General features: G+C 34.6%; 1 protein-coding gene and 1 pseudogene across 5 annotated transcripts in view; both read left to right on the forward strand.

Moving 5' to 3' along the window:
- The window catches only part of WDR33 (WD repeat domain 33), a 110,249-nt gene that overhangs the window by 10,851 nt on the left and 77,256 nt on the right, over positions 1-22,142 (forward strand). The window lies entirely within an intron of this gene.
- Positions 574-10,311, forward strand: LOC130453671 (ras-related protein R-Ras2-like; annotated as a pseudogene).

Genomic DNA, 22,142 nt, shown 5'->3' on the forward strand with positions numbered 1-22,142 from the left:
TCTTTGTAAGGTTTTGTTCTTTCCCTCCACTGTTCAAAACCTTCATCTTTCATAGACTAAGGAATTAGATTTCTTAGCCAAAGGATCTAGATCTTGAAGGGGATCTTGGAGATCATCCAGAGATGTCAAATTTTGAGGACTGCAAAACTGTGGCTAAACCAGATTAAAAAGGAATTGGGAAATGTTTAATAAATAAAATTATAATTCAACATATTAGTAGTTTTAGTCAATATGCAGCTCATTGAGATTCTGTTTTCACACTCTGTTTCTAGCCCCCTATTTTACATTTAAGAAATTGAGTCTGAGTGGTTGTGTAAAGTCCAAAATTTTTAGCTTGACATTTGAGATTTTATAAAATGTATTTCAAAAGTGTGACACTACCTGAACATAAGCAAAACCCCTTGGCTAGCAATATGTTTTCTTTAGAATTTTTCTAGATTCTAGCTCAGCATATAGATTTTTACAAAATTCAGGTTTATTATATATACACCTTATATAGGTATGTGTATATATATATATATATATATATATATATATATATATATATATATATATATACACCTTATATAATAATATACCTTATCTGGGCTAGTAGCCAGTGTCATCCTTGATTCCATTTCTAGTAGAACCCATTTCTTCTGATAGAATTGATCACCCATTTGGCAGTCAGACCTGAACTTTTTAAACTTGTCTTTCTTTGTTCCAGTGATAGGCTTTTCCTTTGTCCCAGAATTGTGACATCACTACAGATCTGCCCCCTTTTCTACCTTGAGTTAGTCCTCTCAGAGAAAGATTTGCCCAGCTGTATCTACTAAATAAATCTTTAATGACCTTTTTTAAAATCAATAAAATTTTTCTTTGTGTGTCATTACCCTTTGATGGTATTGATAGGTAATATACTTAGCCCAAGGCCTGGCCAGTCAGTCAAGTAAATATTTATTAAGCTCCCTGTGTGCCAAGAACTCTGCTAAACACTTTAAGTTTATAAAAAGAAAGGTGAGAGTCCCTGTTTTCAAAGAGTTCATAGTCTAGAGGTAAAGAGTAGCTGCTTAATAAATGCTTGTTGACTTGATTTAATATCTTTTTCTCTTTAGTTTTTTTTGAGAGTCCAGATAATAGTCATCAATCAAGCCATGTTTTAACAAACAGTACATTATATTATGTATAGTCTGGAAGTTGAGTGTAGGATATTCTGACCTGAGTTCTGCAACCCAGGTAACCTTTTCTTCACTATTAAAAAATACACCTACTCAAATAAGGTTTGAATTCAGTTGAGTGAATGTTTATTGAGAGTATATCATAAGCTTTGTATTGGTTGTTGATGTGGGTTTCATGGTTCTTGAACTCTTTCTGAGTTTATAATAGGGTAAGAGAGACAGTAATTATTAGATAGTTTGAAAAGTCAAGTTCTGCGCCACAGTTCTTCTGAATTTCTTGTCAGAAAAATAGCATTATCAAGCAGAACATGTTCACCTGTTAGATTTTTGGTAGTCTTAGCCAAAGAGACAACTAACAATTTGAAATATAGAACATTAAAATTGAATCCAAAACAATTTATTTAGAGTATACAAGTAGATAAATGGAGAAAACAGCATATTTTTAGCAGTGCTAAAATTCAAAGGATTAATATCCTAATAAGGACCTCACAGAAGTCTCATGCCAGCATTCAGAATTAATGCTATTAAAGTGTAAAAATGATTGGGACCAAATATATATTGTCCATATATACCCAGAAGCTTATTTTTATTGGGTTCCACATTTCTCAACAGATTTTAAATATCACAAGTGTTTGTTATTAGATATATATAAGTGTTCCACAGTTTATGACCTCAACAAATTCTATTATATTTCAAAACTTTTCAGCCAGTATTCTTTTCACCTCCTCATCTGGCTCTCCCGAGATAACAAAGTAATAGTCTTTATAGCTCTATCTATTGTTGCCCTGGCTTCTCTTGTTCCTTCCATTCCATCCAGTCTTCCTTCTTTGTCTCTCTTGTACACATACTCTCTCTCTGTGTCTCTATATGTTCCTCTTTCTCTACCCCCCACCCCCCCATCACTCATTGAGCTTTTTTCTCTTTTGAGTGCTCAATTAAAGGGATCATACAGTATGTTTGGATTCTCCCTCCATCCTTATTGTTTTTATCTACTGCTCTCTAGGTTATATTCTCTAGTGGTTCAGTGATTTTAATATCTGAATTCCCTGTCAACATCCTTGGATTTCAGATATTCATCTAGTGATATAAGCCATCTGACGACCTCATCACACAATTTCTCAGTCACCTACACCCCATTGACTTTCTCTAACCAATTTTATGTGGCCATAGCTTAGATCTCACCGTCTCATGAAATTCTATCACCTTTATTTCTTAGTATATCCCCTTTCTTCCCTTCCAAAAACAGGATGGATAAAACCAACTACTATATATATATCTTCCTTGGCGGATATTATTTATAGTGTTCTATATTTATGGTCTCATCACTGCAAATAAGAGAGGGAGATGCATTTTCTGTATCTCTTGTTTAGAACCAAGCTTATAATTTCATAGAATTCAGTTTTAGCTTTTTTTGTCCTTTCCATCTCCATTATAGAGTTTTTATGGTTTTTCTGTAGAACTGTATCAATTCTTAAGACTGTTCTGTAGTCTTCATATACTTCATATACTTCATATACTTTGTTTCTTACTATGCAGTAATGTTCCATAGTATGAATTTAATACAATTTATGTAGGCATTTCCCAATTAGTGAGCATCTACTTTGTTTCTAGTTCTTTTTTACTACAAAAATATTGATATAAATGTTTATGCAACTTTTTATTCATTGATGTCTTTGGGGTATATGCCTAGATCTTTGGGTCAAAGCATATGGACTCCATAACTATTTTTAATCTAGTGGTTTGCAAACTTTGTGGATATCAGTAAACAATTTTAAGCATTTACTTCAAAGTGTGAATATTTACTTATTTAAAAATTTAGATACTGTGCTTATCATTGTACTTATTATGTATATTATCTATATTTTACCCCAAAATAAGGAAAGGGTTTGGGGGGAAAAGTTAGATTAGTAATTAGATTTGGGCTTCAGATTAAAGCCTAGCTATACCTTCTAATACTCTCTCTAAATGCTCTCACTAAAAGTTACTGCCTGGAATGAAGTCTGTTCTTCAAGGGATACCTGTCATAGTTACAAGAGGTGCTTGGAATGGGGAGGAAATTTTCTTGGTGACATTTGCAGTTGCTGCTGTGCTTTCATGACCGGTTATGGCTGTTCTGAGAGATGCATATCTGATTCAGAAGAGAAGGAGATAAGGAATGTACAAATAAAAGGACTGGGCCAAAAGAAGGGTGAGGGGAGTGTTTAAGAACCAGTTAGTTTGGAGGTAAGCTGGTAACCCCTGTGATTGGCTGTGATGAGATGGTTTTTCTAATCCATCTCCATCCATCATTGTAGAATAATTTGCCTATTCATCCTTGATTCCATGACTTTTTCCCTCTCCATTTGTTAGTATTCTAGAATCTGTTGTTGTGATTTTTCCTATTTCTGGCCTGCTGAGCTTTAACCTAATTCCTAACAAACTAACTTGTTCCTAATAAACTTAAGTTACTATCAAGCTATCATTAAATTCCTAAAAAATGATATATAATCATAACTGAAACCTCATTCTTTTATCCTTATTTTATTGCATTATAATTGCTTTCTCCAAAGTGAGTTTTAGATCTTTTTGAATATCTTTTTATTCATATTTTTAAAAGTTGTCTACATCAGTTGTGTCAAATATGAGGCTATCATTTGACTCACAACACTGATAGTACTTTAGGAATCATATAAAATTGTAATTTGGAAATATTTAACAAAATAAAAATAAAATAGAACATTGATAATAAATTTCAAAACTAAATATCTGACCTACAGAGTACTGGCCCTTCTTTCTTTTTGAATTTGAAGCTACTGGTCCAGATTACCCCCCCCCCCCCCATTCCTTTTCATCCTTCCTGAATTATTTAAAAAAAGACCAAAACAGATTAATGCATTGGAAAAAATGTATTTATGTATTGAGATATATTGAAAATGTAATTTTCCATAACCATAGATTGTTTCTCTACCTCTGCAAAGAAATGAGAGGAATTGCTTATCATAGCTTTGCTTTGGAGCCAGCCTTGTGCTTTATAATATTTTTTAGCATTCATTTCCTACTGCTTATGGTAGTGGTTTTTTCCATTTATATTCATAGTAATTGCATATATTATTTTCCTGGTTCTGCTTAATTTACTTAGAAGCAGTATATGTAAACATTTCCATAGTTCTCTGTATTGGATAATGTCCATTATTTCTTGTAGCACGTTGTAATTAACATATTACAATTTATTTAGCTATTCTCCAGTCAATAGACATGTACCGTGTTCTTTGCTACTCCAGAAAGGGCTGCCATATAAATATCCCCCATCATGGTTTTCATTTTGTTATATTGTGGGTCTGCATAAAAAATTAAATGGGAATTTGGGGGGAGTTTCGTGAAGGCTGACATAAAGTTTAGAAACTCCAATCCATTTTATGTATATGTATATTTACATGTATATGTATAAATAAACACATATATAGTATTGTATAATATCAAAAGTATCTTAATTTAAGACCATAAATATACACAATTTCTTTATGTTAAAATAAGTAAAAAGTTAAAGTTTGTGAAAAGAACATGAAAGCCAAGAAATGTTGCATGGAATTTTTCAGATTATGGGGGCACCATATCCCTAACCTCAGCCATGTGGGAGAAGGGATACCTGTAAACATTTTGATATTTATGGAACTGTTTCATTATTATACTCTTTGGAATATGCCCACTAGTGGAATTATTTTTATAATTCCATATTGCTTTCCAAATGGTTGTACAAATTCATAATTATGAACAGTGATGCATTAATGTTCTTGACTTTCCATCCGAGACTATTTTCATCTTTTGTCATTATTGCCAATTTACAGGATGTAAGGGGAAACTTCAGAATTGTTTCATTATTCATTTCTCTTATTAATTGTGGAGCATTTTTTCATATGCTGTTAATAGCTTGCGATTTTTTTAAGAACTGTTCATATCTTTTGACTATATTGGAGAATGGCTTTTGGTCAGATCATTTAAATAGAATGTAAACTTCTTGAAGGCATGAACAATTTCTCTTCTCTGTTGTGCACACTGTTTTGGCTGACATTTATAGGAATAGAATAAATTCTTTTGGATTTCCCTTTAATTTTCTTTTATTATGAATTTAAATATTTTATTGATTTTTCTTTACTCTTGCCACAGTTGTGACTTCACTCTACTTATGGCAGAGGTGACTTATCTTATTTCACTGAGAAGATTGAGGTGTTATCTGACTGTAATTGTTAACTGCTGCCTTTCATTTCCCAAACCTCTTCACTATCATTTTATATTCTGTACTACCTCTCTGTGGTCACAAAAGGAGACCACAGACTTAATTAATACTTGCTCACGCTAATCCCATCCATCTTTAATTCCATTTTCTTCTAACCCATCAAAAACCTTGTTCCAGTAGTCACCCATATGGTTTCCTATCTGCCTGTGAACATATTTTGCCAATCCTCAAACACTTTCCTTTCCCTTCTATACTACCCAACTACTTAGCTGTTTCTCTTTTATAACTAGAAACTTTTTGAGAGTTGGGAAACACTTTAGGGCCGTGATGACAAACCTATGGCATGCAGAGTCCTCTGTGGACACATGTAGGCCTTTGGTTTGGCCGTCTGGGAGTCTGGTCCCACCCCTGAATGCAGGAGTTGGGTGGGGCATTCTATGCTCTTCACTATCAGGGACTCAGGTTCCTTCAACCCCAATCCCCAGTCTCCCCTCAGCTGAGCTGTGGCAGTGGCCCACCCCTCCTGCCCTAGGAACTGGCCCATACTCCTTCAGGTCTCCCCCTCAGGCCTCCTGGAGCCAAGGGGAAACAGTGAGTGTAGTGGCCACATACCATCAGTCTTGGGAGCTGAGGGGTGCAGCTGACCCTAGGCTGGTAGTCTGTCCCCCCCCCCCCCCCCACGGGAAGGGTATGGGGCACTGGAGCCTCCCAAGGAACTCCCAAGGAACTCTGCCCCTCCCCTTGGCCCCACTCTGAACCTAGGGGTGGGTGGGGCACACAAGTGGGGGCAGGCACTGGGACACCCAGTCTGGGGGTAGGGGTCCCTAAAAAGTCCAAAAAGGTTCTCTATCACTGTTTTAGGGTCTGACTAATCCAACTACTATTAGTTGAACATTTAAGTGCCTATTGTATATCAAACCTATCAAGGACCTTGTTCCAGCATTTTCTCTGTTGATTGATATTTCTCCCTTTGTGTAGAAAGTGGAGGTTGAGCTATGTTTTGAGGAGTGCATCTTAGAAGTGAGAACTTGAATGAACTAAGGTGATGTCTTATGGAAGTAGGTAGTAGAGGACAGGCAGATGATGGAGATATAGTGGAGCTAGTAATGAAAAAAATTGCAAATGATTGGATATGATTGATTGATAATTCTGAGATTCAAAGCTAGGGGATTTGAGGTATCCTTAATAGAAATAGGGAAATTAAGAGGGGTGGATTTTTTGGGAAAGACAATGAGTTCCTTTTTGAACATGTTGAGTTTTGAGTTGCCTATGAAAATCTCATTTTAGATGTCTAGAGGCTGTTGGTGATGTGAGGCTAGTACAAAAATCCAAATCCAATGGATTGAGGTGGAAGAGGACAAATTTATTTATCAGGAAAAACTGTAATAATTGGAGCTCTCTAAAAGGTAGAGACATAGTCATTTGGATTAGTTATTCACTTTATTGTTCACTTAGTGCAGCACTGAATGTGCTTCATCTGTTTTATTAATTACTCTTACTATACAACTTCTTGTTTATATACATGCATCTTCAATATTTTTTTTAATCACTTCTTATGTACATTGTTAATACTCTTGCGGCTTAGTCACTTTTTGTCTTCATTGTGCTTTGGGTAATCCTTTGGATTAAGGACATGGCAGCCTGATCATATCCTGTTCTGGTCAAACTACGTCTAGATTATTAAGTTCAGTTCTGGGCAGCACATTTTAGAAAGGCTATTAATCAATTGGAGTCTCCAGAGGAGAGCAACCAGGATGGTGAAAATGGATCTTGAAGGCCTTATCTTGTGAGGATCTTTTCAGAACTGGGGATGTTTAGTTTCAAGAAGAGTAAGATTGCTTGGGAGTGGGTTCAGAATAGCTATATTTAAGTACTTTGCAGAGTTGTCATGTAGAAGGAAGTAATAAAACCCAATGTTTGACCTCACAGAGCTAAACCATGAACAAAGGTATTATAAAAGAGGCTGGTATAGTATTGCTAGCATGGAAAATTCTTAACTAGTAGAACCCTTTCAAAATAGGTTTCCTTTGGAGGTGTTTAGTTCCCCCTAATTGAATTTAGGTCTTGAAACAAACTGGATAACATCTATCAAGTTATTTGTAGAGGAAATCATTTTCTGAGTATGGGTCATTCTGGCTGCTCAGGTCCCTTCCAGCACTTAAAATTCCACCAATGTGACTCCCCCCCCCCCCCCCCCTTCCTCTTAGTGTTAGATTGTTGGCCTTTCCCCTATGGACCCAGTCCAAAACAGTCCCAAGGACTCATGATGAAAAATGCCATCTACCTGCAGAAAAAAAATTGATGGAATCTGAATATAGACTGAAACACACTATATTACACTTTAATTTTTTTTCTGTTTGAGTTCTCTTCCACAAAACATCTAATATGGACAAATGTTCTACATGTTTGCACATGTAAAATCTTTATCAGATTGCTTGCCATCTCATGGTAAGGGGAAGGTGAAAGAGGAAAGGAAGGAGAGAATTAGGAACTTGAAATACAAAAAAAATTAAAAATTTTTTTGCATAATTGAGGGGGAATATATATTTTCTGGAGTGGATAACATTTTTTGTCATAAGTCTCAGAATTGTCCTGGATCATTGTATTGCTGATTATAGCCAAGTCTATCACAGTTGATCTTTTCACAGTATTGCTGTTACTGTGTATGTTTTCCTGGTTCTGCTTATTTCACTCTGCATCAGTTCATATAAGTCTCCAGCTTTTTCTGAAATCATCATGTTCATTATTTCTTACAGCACAATACTATTCTATCACCATCATACACCAGTTTGTTCAGCCATTCCCCAATTGATGGACGTCCCTTCAGTTTCCAATTCTTTGCTACCACAAAAAGAGCAGTTATAAGTAAAAGTTTAAATAACCTTAGGGGGGAAGGGAGGGACAAGATATGGGAGGTTAGAAGCAACCCATACCCTAGCTTTTCTTCTCTTCCTAATTTCTTCCTAATTTCCCCATTCAAGAAGAAAAGCAAAACCCTTTTGACAAATATTCATGGTCAGACAAAACAAATTCCCATATGGGCCATATCTGAAAATGTTCTGCTCATTCTGTATCTTGAATCCATTATCTCTTTGTCAGAAGGTCAGTGAGTAATAATTGGCAGTCTTGTAGAATGTAGTTCAGTTCTTTGTCTGACTCTTCAGTTTGGCTGATTTAACTGTTTTTGTTTGCTTGCTAACAATTAGAAGCCAAAGTAGAAGTCTCCCTTGAATAATGGGGAAAAAAACCCCATTGTGTCTTGAATTTTTCTTTTCCTTTTTGATCTTAAACTCTATCAAAGCTTTAAATTCTGTTTGCTTAGATAACTGTTTACAATTCTGTCTATATAAATCTTAGTTTGAGATATATTTCTGGATTCAAAGGTGGACCTGTGGTAAAGAATTTCCATTAGCCTTCAATCACTTTGTTGAATTTTTTAAGAAAGACTTTATTGATGAATTTAGCCAATGGCCACTTCGGGCTGGCAATACAGCTCCAGGCAGGAGAAGTACCAGCTCTAGTGGTGGTGGGATGAGGCGAAGTCGGCGCTTACCATCCAGTTAGTTCATCCAGGCAAAAAGAAGAATGGCAAGACTTCCTGCCTCCAGGCCTGGCTCTATGCCCTGTGCTACCCAAGAGCTCTGATTTTAGAAAAGTATATTGACAGATACACAGAAGAGGATTGGGATGGAGACCTTGTTCTTTGAGGATCATTTGAAAGTGTTGAGTTTGTTTAACCTGGACTGAAGACTTACCTTGACTTGAGGAGGGTATGCTTGCGGAGTATTTTAATTATCTACTATATGAAGAGAAATTAAGTGGATTGTACTTGACCTTATGGAATGGACAAAAATTTTCCAGAGACAAATTTCAGCTTGAGGCACAGAAGATTTTCTGACAATTTGGAACTTTCCAGAAATAGAATGGGCCACCTTAGGGAGTAGTAGTAGTCTTGGCCCTTGTTTTCTCATCTGTAAAATGTCCTATTTTGTCACAGATTGTGATCCAACAATTGAAGATTCATATACAAATAGTGTGTGATAGATGATAGAGCAGCACAGCTCGATATTCTGGACACTGCAGGTCAAGAAGAGTTTGGGGCAATGAGAACAATATATGAGAACTGGAGAAGGTTTTTTGCTATTTTTTTTTTCAGTCACTGATAGAGTGAAGAAATCTATAAATTTCAAAGAGATTCTCAGAGATAAGGACCGAGATGAATTTCCAGTGATTTTAGTTGGTAATAAAGCAGATCTTGACCATCAAAGACAGGTAACACAAGAAGAAGGACAGCAACTTGCACGACAACTCAAAGTGACATACGTGGAGGTATCTGCAAAAATTAGAATGAATGTAGATCAAGCTTTCCATGAACTTGTCCAAGTTATCAGGAAGTTTCAAGGACAAGAATGTCCTCCTTCCCCAGAACCAGCAAGGAAAGAGAAAGACAAGAAAGGCTGTCATTGTGTCATTTTTTAAGAATCCCATGAATCTTAGCTGCCAACTACCAGAAAAAAGCCCTCATCTGCTCCTTTCTTCCCTCCGGTTTAGATCCTGTTGGGTACCTCTAGCCTTATGCAAGCATGTCCTTGAAATGGCTACCATGTTAGCCTTAGTTTAAGAAGCCGACTAAATCCTGGCCTGGAAGATGATGGAGGTGAATAGTGGTGATGATGTTATGGTCACAGCAGGATAGACTTAAAGAAAACACTAAGGCTGCTTCTCTAAGACCATCCAGTTACTTTTTTTTTTTTAAGCTAGATGTCTATCTACATGTGTGCGCGTGCACACAATTCTTTAAGGGCTTACACTCATAATGGGGATGAATCAGCCTTGAATCCCTAGTTATTTTCCAAGCTGAAATAATTGTATACAAAATGATTAATTTTTAGTTTCTGAGATTACATTACCGACTGTCATCCTAAATAAAAATCTAGGGAATTTTTGTTGTTGGTTTTTGTTTGTTTGGGGTAGAAAACGTGAAATAGCTTTCTTTTGCCCAAGAGAATAAAAGTTTATATGAACTTCAGTTAGCCTTAAACCCACTGAAATGAGTTAACAAAAAAGAGGTGTTTTTGGACCTCGTGGATCATGTACCTTCTGGTTTCCAGTGGCAAGAAACACCTGACCATCTACTGTATTTTTTTCTGTGTGTCCAGAACAGCTATAAGGTCTCTTATTGCTCTTGCCATTGTTGCTGTATGGCTAATGATGGTGGTATTCTCTGTGGCCAAATACCTGGGCTCTTTCTGGACACAAACATTTCAGTTTCTTAGGCATCTTTCTCAGCCATGGGGGCAGGGGGGAGAAAGACAAACAATCATTTGTGTCTATCTTCCTTTTTGAATATTTTTGGATAAGGGATTCAAGAAAACAAATTGTAGTTTTTTGTTTGATGTAATATAAAAAAGTAGAATTGATCTTTCCAGGGTCAGAGATGATTAATGTTTTTGCTATATACTTTTATACATTATTTTCTTATTTAACTAGTTAACAAGCATTTTTATATGTTTGTAAGCCAATATGCTTTCACAGCATAACTTGTGTATATGTAAAGATGAGTATTTATTTCTCACAGTTCACTTCTAACTGATACACAAAAAAGCAAATGTGGAAGCTGCAGAAACTGTGGTAAAACTTCTCTTTAATTTTCTGGGCTTTTGCAAGGCCCACTTTTGGCCAGTCACATCCCTGCCCAAGATACTGTCACAGGTACAACTCCCAGGATGTGGATCTCAAAATCACTTTCAGTAGCCTTGATGGAGACTGACCATTTACATGAAGTATTAAACTGTGTGACTCTTAACTGACTCATTGTTTAACTATGAATGGCTTTTTTGTTTTTGTTTTTTTAAGCTTTGTGGATTGTGCTTAAACAATTCAAGAATATGTTCCCTGACTTTAAAGATACTAAGTGGTGGTATTGCACAATTGCCACTGTACTGAATGTGTACAACAGCTCCATGAAGTTGATAAAGTATATGCCCTTGTAGAGCTTTGGGTGCTAGAATTAAAGAGAATCTGTTATGACAGGGACAAAAAAAAGACTTTATTGAATTTAGAGTGATAGAGATTTGTATGAATTCATGCCCAGTGAATTAAGCTGATCCAAAACAATTGAAAGAGTAACTACAACATTGTATAAATGAAAAGATCACTTAAAGGAAACTGAACTCTGAGAAACTGGAAATCTTATAATGTTCCCAGGGGAAAAAATAATGAAGTAATATCTCCCTCCTCTTGTAAGATCATAGATGACCATGAAGGCATAATGTTAAATAGTTAGACTATTTATTGGCTATATTGGATATTTTTGCTTAGCTGTTTGTCTTTGTTGTAAGGGAATTTTCAATTTTGCCAAGGTTGTTTGAACCAGATGGGGAAGTAAGGTAAATTCAGAAATGACTTTGATACTAAAAAAACAAAGAAACCCAAAAGCCTCATTAAAACTTACTCTAAAAAAGAAAAGTCCTCATTTGAAAATATCAACGGCTATTGATAAACTTTTAGAAAGTGTTATAGGGTTAAGGACACTCACTTTGGAATCAGGATTTAGGTTCAAATCTACCTATATGACTTGGTCAAGTCACTTAACCTATTTGAGCCTCAATTTTCTCATATATAGAATGAAGGGTTTGGACAACAGGACCCTTCCACCTCTAAATTCATGCTTCCAAGATGGAGCAGCACTAAATTTTTCTCAATTTAATTATCAGAAGGTAGGAAAAGTAATTGTAGTGTTGGTTAATTACTTGGACTTTGAGGGAAGAAGGTAAAAATAGAAAAGCAAATTAAAAAAACTATAGGAAGACTATATTATAGATAGAACTGAAAAGGGAACTGATAATACTATGGAGAAGTTAAGGGTTTGGAGTAATGTACCAGCTTATCATTGACAGAAGAGGTAGTAAAATAAAATATAAGAGGTTTCTTTGTATAGTGTTTTCAGATCTGTCAAGAACAAAATAGTGATATCAGGAATGAATGCAACTATTTTCATTCCTGATTAAAATTAATACTTAAAAATATAGAAGATAGGTCAAATTTAGATTGTAATTCTGCATGTATATGTACACACAATATAGATGAAAATTTTCAAATAAGAGTAAGCTTGAAGAATAGATTAAGCTACATAATCCAACAATGGAGTTTTGATGTTTGATTTTGGGAAGAGAGGAACACTAGCAAATTAGTGGTGTTGTGAATTGACACTATTTTAGAAACCAATCTGGATTTATGCAAATGTAGTGACTAACATGTGTATACCATTTGAACCAGATTCTGTTATTAGGTTTGTACTTCACAGAAACTGTTAATAGAAGACGAAAGAACCCATATTCACTAAAATATTTACAGAAGCACTTTTTGTGATAGCAAGGATGTGGAAATAGTTTTTTGGGATAACCCTGGGAGGGGGAGGTTGCTGGGAAAAATTTTAGTGATTAAAAAAAAAAGCAAAAGACAAATTTATTTAAATAGTAAAGTGAACAAAGTCTTCTATATAAACCTAGTTCATATTTGCCTACTTCTACTTTGCTCTCTATAATACCCATTCCATAATGAACAAACTCACTCACCTTTTCCAGTACTGGTTGTACTTTTACTTATATCCTGACTCGTTGGGGACAAATTTGAATACTAGCACTTCATAAGTTCATTACTTCCAGAATCTCTCTTTTACCCTCTTCATTTAGTAACATATTCTCCTTTGAGATTTAGGCTATTCTCATTTATCTGTGCCCCAGTCTATTTCTTGGTGGCATTTATCAGCCTTCCAGAACATTATCTTTCTTTATTCAGTGGATTCATTGCTTATAGTTATTTTTCTTCATCACAACTTCTACTATCCTATTAGGGGATTTTAGTATGCATATCGATGCTCTCTTAAACATCCTAATTTCTCAGTTCCTCAGTCCTCTCAATTTCCATGATCATTTCTCCAGTCCATCTAATTTACCATCGTTGTGTACTCAAGTTTACCATCACTCACAGGTGTTCTCTTAAATGTTACTTAATCTCAGCTAAGTCTTCACTGAGTCAAGATTATCAGGCTGTTCTTTTCTAATAGATTTTCTACCCTGCTTTTCAATGTTTGTTTCAAACCTCATCCAGTGATAACTGGTCTTGCTGTTTCTTTTTCAGGAAACTCCCACCTCCCTACTCTATGCATTTTCATTGGCTGTCTTCCATGCCTGGAATTTTTCTCTCTTCATTTTTACATCCAGCTTCCCTGGCTTCAAGTTTCAGCTAAAATTCTACCTCCTATGAGAAATTTTACTTGATGCTTCTAGTGTCTTCTCCATTTATTAGCTCCACTTTTGTCATGTATATAACTTGTTTGTACTTATTTAATGGCATATCATTTTTGTTAGACTCAGTTCCTTGAGTGCAGGGACTTATCTTTTGCCTCTTTGTAATCTTAGTGCTTAGCATGGTGCCTGGTACTTAGCAGAAGTTTAAGAAATGATTTACAGATCAATTTCAAGATTCCTACACTTCACTCTTAATTTCTGATAACTAGATGATCTTTTCCCCTGCTGGGCCAATCCCTTTTCATGCAATATTATGATATTACAGTTTCTCCAGCAGGTTGTCCCTACCATCATCCCTACTTTTTCACCCTTATCTTCAATTGATTCCATTTGGCACTCTCATCGTCCATCTCTTTGCTTTTCATCAATTTCTCCCAATTCCTGAAAGGTACTTTTTCAATTTCCTTGACTTCCTTCAAGCTTCAGCTAAAATCCCACTTTTACATCAGGCTTTTCTTGGTCTCTACCAGTTGCTAGTACCTTCCTTTCTGAGATTACTTCCTAAACCTTAAACCTCTTGTGTTTTTATCTTGTTTGTACCCAGGCATTTATTTTTTTATAGATTTAATTTAATTTTAAGTATTATTCCATGGTAACATGATTTATATTCTCTCTCTTCCTTCCTGGAGCTGACAAACAGTGCCACTGTGTTATGTATGTATTATCACTCAATCTCTTTTTCCATAATATTCATTTTTGTAATAATTTTTTAAAACCAACACCCCAAATCATATACCCATACAAATAAGTGATAAATCATATGTTTTCTTCTGGATTTCAACTCCCACAGTTCTTTCTGTCAACGTGGATAGCATTCTTTTTCATACATCCCTTGGGATTGTCCTGGATCCTTGCCTTGCTATTAGTAATCAGTTACATTTGATTGTCCCACAATGTTTGTTTCTGTATACAATGTTCTCCTGGAGCTTCTCATTTTACTCTTCATCACATTGTACAACTTTTTCCAGTTCATCTAGAAATAAAACAGTTCATCATTCCTTATAGCACAATAGTATTCCGTCATCATTATATACCACAATTTGTTCAGCCATTCCCAATTGAGGGACAACCTTCCATTTCCCAATGTTTTGCCACCACAAAGAATGTGGCTATAAATATTTTTATACAAACATTTTTTTTATCTCTTTGGGTGTACTTAGATATTTACATATTAAAATGTGAACTCCTTAAGGTCAAGGACTGTTTTTTTCTCCCTAAGCTTTTTTCTCCTGTATTCCTTGCACTTAGCATAATTCCTGGCAAATAGTTAATACATAATAAATGCTTTTTGAATGATTAAAACAAAAAGGGCTAAAATAAAATCAGAAAAATAATAAAATATGGAACTTGCATTAAATAGTTGAATATTAATAGGTACAAGTACCTTTTTATTTTAATTTTAAAAATTAAAGCATTCCCCCCTCCCCTGTTCCTCAGTCCTGGCCCCCTTTCCTTATATGAAGAAAAACAAAACTCTTGTTACAAATATGCATAGTTAAGCAGACACCCACATTGTCCATCTCCAGAAATGTATGTCTCATGTATTTTTTCCCTTAGGAAATGAGGCATTGATTGTCATTATCATGCCTCATGAGTAATGATTGATTGTCTATAAGGATTTTTTTTTTCAGAGTTCTTAAACTGCAAATTATTCTGGCTCACTTAAAAAAAACTTAACAAAATTAGTTGAGAAATGGGGGGGAGATCAAAGTAGGAAAACTAGAAATCAGAATGAGGAGGTGACAGGAAAAAAAAGGAAATCACAATGAATGCCAAATAAATTTAAGAAAAACACTTATTCTAAAGGTAATAGGAAGTCATGGGAAAATCTATGCTTTAGGAAAATTACTTTTTGGCAGCTGTCATTGATTACTGTTCAGGCTGATTCTTGAACCAAGGAAACCAATAGGAGACCATTGTAATCTAAATGAGAACTGATGAGAACATGAACTAAGGTGATAAATTCTGTGGCGAGAGATATGGGGTCGGATTTCATAGATGTCTTTGGTGTAGAAATGACAAAATTTGCCAACTGATTGAATATGTGGAGTGCGGGAGAGTGAGGAGTCCCCAGGATAATGCTGAGGCTTTGAAATAGATTGGAAGAATTATGGTGCCTTCAATAGAAATAGGGAAGCTTGATAAGAGTAGAGAGTTTTGGGGAAAAATAATATTAGTTTTAGACAGTTTTAAGATATCTATAGGAAGGGAAATGAGAAACTGGAAATATTTTTTACAGCAAAGTTTGCTAATAAAGGTCTTGTTTCCAAGATATTTAAAAAACTCAATTCAGATCTTTAATAGTAAGTGATTTCTCAATTGATAAAAGGTCAAAGGATAAGAAAAGGCAATTTTCTTAGGAGGAAATTCAATAGCTATTAAAATGCTCCAAAATAACATAATTATTAATTTCAGTTGTCACACTTTTTTGCAACATAATTTGGAATTTGCTTAGCAAAGATTCTAGAGTGGTTTTCTATTTCCTTCTCCAGCACATTTCTAGATGGGAAAACTGAGGTAGAGTACAGTGATTTGCACAGCATCACAGCTAAAAAGTGCCAGAGACTGGATTTGAACTCGGTCTTCTTGACTCCAGACCTCACTGCACCACCTAGCTGTCTAACTGATAGAATTTCTCTAACTCGAACTCCTTAGTTTACACAGTAAATCTATATATCCTGAATTTGAAACTGGAATAATCAATAATAAAAAGACATTCTTTTTGACTTTACTTTTTTTTTTTAAACTTTACAGAGCTCTCTTGGATAGGGTATACAGTATTCTCTCAATGTTCTTAACTTTTGGCTCAGAGGGAGGAAGCATGTTTTATTATTTCATGCTTTCATTGGTCAGATTTTAGGTTTTTTTTTTTTCATCTTTCATTTACATTGTTGTGATTATACTTTCAGTCCTATCAGTTTGCTCATTGTAATTTAATATGAGAAACAGACATTTAACAAGTTGAGAACTGATGTAATAACATTGTTATTCAATAAATATTTGTAGTTTGTACCAGAACTGATTGAATAATAATATTCAGTAAATATAGTTGTTAAGTAAAGTAGATTCAGGACACAAAAAGTGGAATATTCGACCTTTTGATGTTGAGTGAAAATGAAATGATTATGTGGTACTTTTAGACACATCTTTCTAAATTTACTTGTATTTTTAATAGTTATGTTCCTAGATTATTTTCCATAGGTGTAGTGCCCATTTTAAGTAGATTTCATGAAATAAATTCTTGAAATTGGTAGAAACCTATTAATGAGTCTAATTTCATTCTAAGAATTTTGGGCTACCTGTTAAATATCCTGAATAAAATAAAAAATAAAAATAAAATTAGTTTCAACATTGAACATAATGTACTGAGGCAAATGACTTTTTGTTGAATTTCTTTTAGTTTTGAAGCAGCACCTCTTTTTTCTGAAATTCTATGTTGAATGCCTATGTTGTTTTCAGGCTTCTGTACCAAATTGGACTCTAAACTTGCCCCCAACAGATCTGATAGTTTACTCTTAACAGATCTTCTGGAAAGATCTAAGCTATATCTCTTGGTTGATATGGGGAAGCGGTGAAGGATTTTCCTACTATGTTTTTATTTATTTATTGTTGATTCTACAAAGCCAGGTTATGTTTTGTTGAGATAGAGAAAGGCAGTGGTGGAGGAACTTTGGGGAGACAGGCATACTAATTCACTGCTGGTAAAACTAATTGTTGGAAAATAGCTTTGGATTATGTGAGGAAAAAAATGCTAAATTGTGTATAACAAAGTCCTGGGATTCCTTAAATGCTAGTTTTGTAGACTAAGGTCAATGATAGAAAAATGTTCCAAAATAGTCAAAGCAATACTGCTTATTTGTAATGGCATAAAAGCTAGAAATGATGAACTATGTGCCCATATATTAGGGAACAGATGAATAAATTATATGTACCCACACTTCCCTATTATTGAGCTGTAAAGAATAACAAATATGAACAATTCAGAGAAATATGAGGTAACTTGAACAAGCTGTTGCAGGGCAAACAAAGCAGAACCCAAAGAATGATATATGCAAGGATTAGTAGAACAGCAAAATCTAAATACAATAAATTGTGTTGGGTCTGCCTGGAGGGTCAGATCAAGGACTTTTGGTCCTGTCTCATCTCAATCTCACCTTTTTTTTTCTTTTTTAAATAAAAACCTTTACCTTCTGTCTTGGAATCAATACTGTGTATTGGTTCCAAGGCAGAAGAGTGGTAAGGACTAAACAATGAGGGTTAAATGACTTGCCACACAGTTGGGTCACCCAGCTGGGAAGTATCTGAGGTCAGATTTGAATCTAGGACTTCCCATCTCTAGGCCTGGCTCTCAATCCACTGAACCACCCAGGCGCCCCCCCCCCCCCCCCCATCTCATCTTTTAATCAGAATATTTTTTCATCAGTGAGTACTTTCTGAAATAGTCTTGTCTCTGACTTATATTTTCTTTTAGGGTTGGTTGAATTAATGTTGCTATCCTAATCAATGTAGCCCCGATGAGAAAAATATTTACTATTTCAATGAAAAATATTTCAATATATTTAGTTTATTTGGAAGATAGGTATACTTTGGTTGAAAAAATTTTAAACTCATGAACAAAGAAACAATTTGGTACAGAAATGGATTCTCTAACATGAAGTTTACAGTTGTAATCCCCATACTCCTCCCCCTATTTGTGAATAGGATGATCTGTGAACTTGAATGGGGAAAAAATGACATCTGTATTTGAACATAATTAGTTTCTTTTTAAATTGTGGGTATATTACTTTGTGCATATAAAAACCTTCTGAGAGGGAGTTCTTAGGCTTCTTCAGAGTGCTAGTTCTGTGACTCACAAAAAGGGTTAAGAGCCCTTGTCATAGCAGAAACATATTGGCTTTGGAGTCAGAAGATGTGTTGGTTTCAGGATTTGATTTGCTGACCAACTCTTTGGTTTGGGCAAACTTTCACTTTTGTGGGCCTTTTGTTTTCTTATAAAATAGAGGCAATTCCTCTCTATTTACCTCAAAAGTAGTCAGTTTCAGAGTTCTTCATTAGTGTGAGCTATTCTATTTTGATTCATGTAAACACAAGATTTTAGCATGTATTTTGTTACTAACATAAGAATATTTGATCTGCTATCATTTTTTTGTAGGAAGAACATTTTATTATTCATGCGTTTTGTGAATGGAATCTCCCTTCTTGAAAGGTCTACTATGGTTAATTGTGAATTTGACTGCCCGTTTGCCTGAAAAGCATCTTTCCCTATTTAGGTTGCTCATGACATTTTCTTTATTTGGATTTCTCCTTGACTCTTACATCCTAGTTTTCCAAAGATGTCTTTAATTATTGTTATATAAGAAGTTCCTTTAGCAGGATGTCTGCCATATCAGTCTGTACAGGTATTCTTAGTCCTCATTGCACCAATATATGTAATATGTAATTGTTCCTGTACAACATATGTAATATATGTAAATTGTATTGAATTAATTTCTGGAAAAATACTGTAACATAATACATAATAGCTTCACACAATTATTTCTACAGGAAGATTAAATAGTGGAATAGAGTTCTGGATCTAGAATCAGGAAGACCTGAATTCAAGTCAGCCTCAAATACGTGCAAACTATGATCATGAGCAAGTCAGTTAACCTCCCCCAGCCTCTGTTTTTTGTATTCTGTAAAAGAGAGATAATAATAATGGCACACAATAGAGTTGTTGTGAGGATTCAATTAAGATATTTGTAAAGTGCTTTACAAACTTTAAATTATATAAATGCTATTATTATTTTATTGAGAATAAAATGGAAACACATTTTTTTCCCTGATTAACTTTCCATAGATTATCTAGTTATTTAGATGTTCTTTTATGCTTTACTTACTTGGCTGTTGTGCCTAAAGAGATTGTGAATCACTGGAGGACAAAGGCTATGTCTTACACTTATGTTATTTTTTATAATGCTACTTGAAAGATATAATCACTGAATTTTAGAGCTGAAGGTCATTGTGCAGTCCAGTTTTGACTTTTTTATTAAAATTATTTTTCCCTCATTAATGAAAGTCTGCTTCTCTTTTCCCTCCCCCCAAACCCTAATTCTTTCTTCTACCCCTTATTGAGAAAGAAAGGAAAAAAATCCTCTTTTTCTATTGTACTATTGGTGGATGATTAGTGATAAATACAGGGTGAATTGAATTCATTGAGTAGATATATTGCAACAAGTTTGGAGCAGGGTTCTACAAGGTCCTTCCCAGTTCTAAAAATTATTACTATCAAGTTAATTTCTAGAACATGCTTATTTTCTTTTTGACTTCCAATATAAAGTCGACAGTAAATTTCCTTTTGGGAAAATACCTCTAAAAATATTTTTGTTTTTGTTCCATTCTAAGTGTAATGACTATAATGACTTTTGCATCCTTATTTTTTTCTTATAGGCTTTTATGTCTCCTTGTTTTGCCTAAACCATAGAAATTTTCCCAATATTTTGGCACCATCAATTATGTAAATACATGTTCAGGAATAGTAATGATAAAGTGCATTTATATATTGCTATAAGTTTGCAAAACATTTTATATGTTGTTCATTCTTCTCAAAAATGCTGTGAGGTAGGTGCTATTCTCAATTTATAGATGAGGAAACTAAAACAGAGGTTATATGATTTATTCAGTCACACAGCTAATATCTGAGGCATGATTCATACTTGGTTTTGCTGACTCATCTCCATGTCTTATCATACTCCATTTTTGTGTCTCTCTTCATACTTCTTCCTTCATTTGACTGCTTTTATTTTAACCTTTTTTGTAGCCAGGCTTTACCTTCAGGACTCAGCTAAAATCCTACTTCCCTACTTCCTTTCATGAACATTCTTTGGCTATCCAGCCTCCATTAGCACTTTTCTCTGAAGTTTATAGCATTTGTGGTCCTTGTTTTAGTGATGAAAACTTTTGTAAAAAAGACATGTTGCTACTTAAATTGAATTGTTCATTATGTAAATTAGAGGTGTTAAACACATACATCCTCCTGGACCTCTTGAGTGCTTCCAGATTAACATGTAATTTTGAAAAAAAAAATTAAGATATACTAGAACATGATGTTAGTATGTGGTTTTCTAAATCATTATGTGGACAGGATCTTTTTATATGGTTTAGGGCCAGGCCGCCCCCCCCCCCCCAATTCTTTTTGAGTGTACAGTATGTCCCCAGAGTCAGTGTTTAGTGATATATTTAATGTAAGGGTTATCTCAGCTTTCACAATACCTCTATAGTTCTCCAAGATTTTTTTTTCATTTTTTCCATATCTCTTTTATTAGTTTTAAGGTAGAAATTGACATTCATTTTGTAGTTCAATTTAATTCAACAAACATTAAGTGCCTGCTATATGCCAGGCACTGCGCCTTTTTTAGGGGATATAAAGATCAAAACAGAACAGTGCTTTAAATGAGCTTACATTCATCATCCTAAATCTCACTGGTGGAATTATAAAAATGACAATACCAGTTTTTCTTTGGCCTTGTATTCATGTTTTAAAAACCTTTAACATAAAACAATTGCTTGATGCTTTCTGTAGTTTCTTTTTCCATTGACTTCTAGTCTGATGAACCTTACTTATAATTTGGAGAATTAAGAAAAAGTAATTCAATGAAACCCAACTGACAGCAATTTCATCTGACTGTACCATTTCTTATCCATAGTCTCCCAAATTTTCCTTGATAGAATGAAGTACATTTTTCAAAATATGTTTCTTTGACCCCAAGATTGTATGTTGTATGTAATTAGTTCTTGGTTTCCCCTTAGAATTAAAAAAAAAATCCATTATTACCGTCATTGTGAAAATTGACTTTCTGATTCTGCTTATTCTGTATGAATTAATACACATCTTCCATATTTCTCTGAATTTCTTGAATGTCTTTTTATGAGATAAAATCCTTTATATACATATATCACAATTCAACAATCAACTAATCAATGATTCTTTTTTTGTTATGAAACACACATGTATTTGCTATGTGACTATCCCAAGGTTCTTTTTCTTTGTTTACATTTTTCCTTCCAAATACACTCCTCTTGTGAACTTTTAATTTCTGTCACAGGGGCAGAACTGTTTTTCAAACCTAGGTTAGCAACCTTAATTTCTCATTCTGTGATCATCTTGTCTCAGTTTTCTTTAATTTTGCAATGAGCCCCTGATCTCATAGTTGTGGTATTCCTTCCAAAGATGCAATACAGAACTTCTTCCCATCATGCTTGGGGTCTTCTTCTAGATTTCTTGATGTACTCCTTAGGTTCCTATTCATCCTGAGAATCTGAAATTACAACAGCAAACCTGGAGTCAGAAGTTGACATCTTGGCACAGATTTATATAAGTTTAGTAGGACGCACAAGTTGTACATTGATTATCTCTTATTCTCACTGTGTAATTGGCCCATATTTTTCCTGAGTTAAAAATCTCTGATAACAATTTGAACA

The sequence above is a fragment of the Monodelphis domestica genome, chromosome 4 (genome assembly GCF_027887165.1).
Source record: "Monodelphis domestica isolate mMonDom1 chromosome 4, mMonDom1.pri, whole genome shotgun sequence".
Lineage (NCBI taxonomy): Eukaryota > Metazoa > Chordata > Mammalia > Didelphimorphia > Didelphidae > Monodelphis > Monodelphis domestica.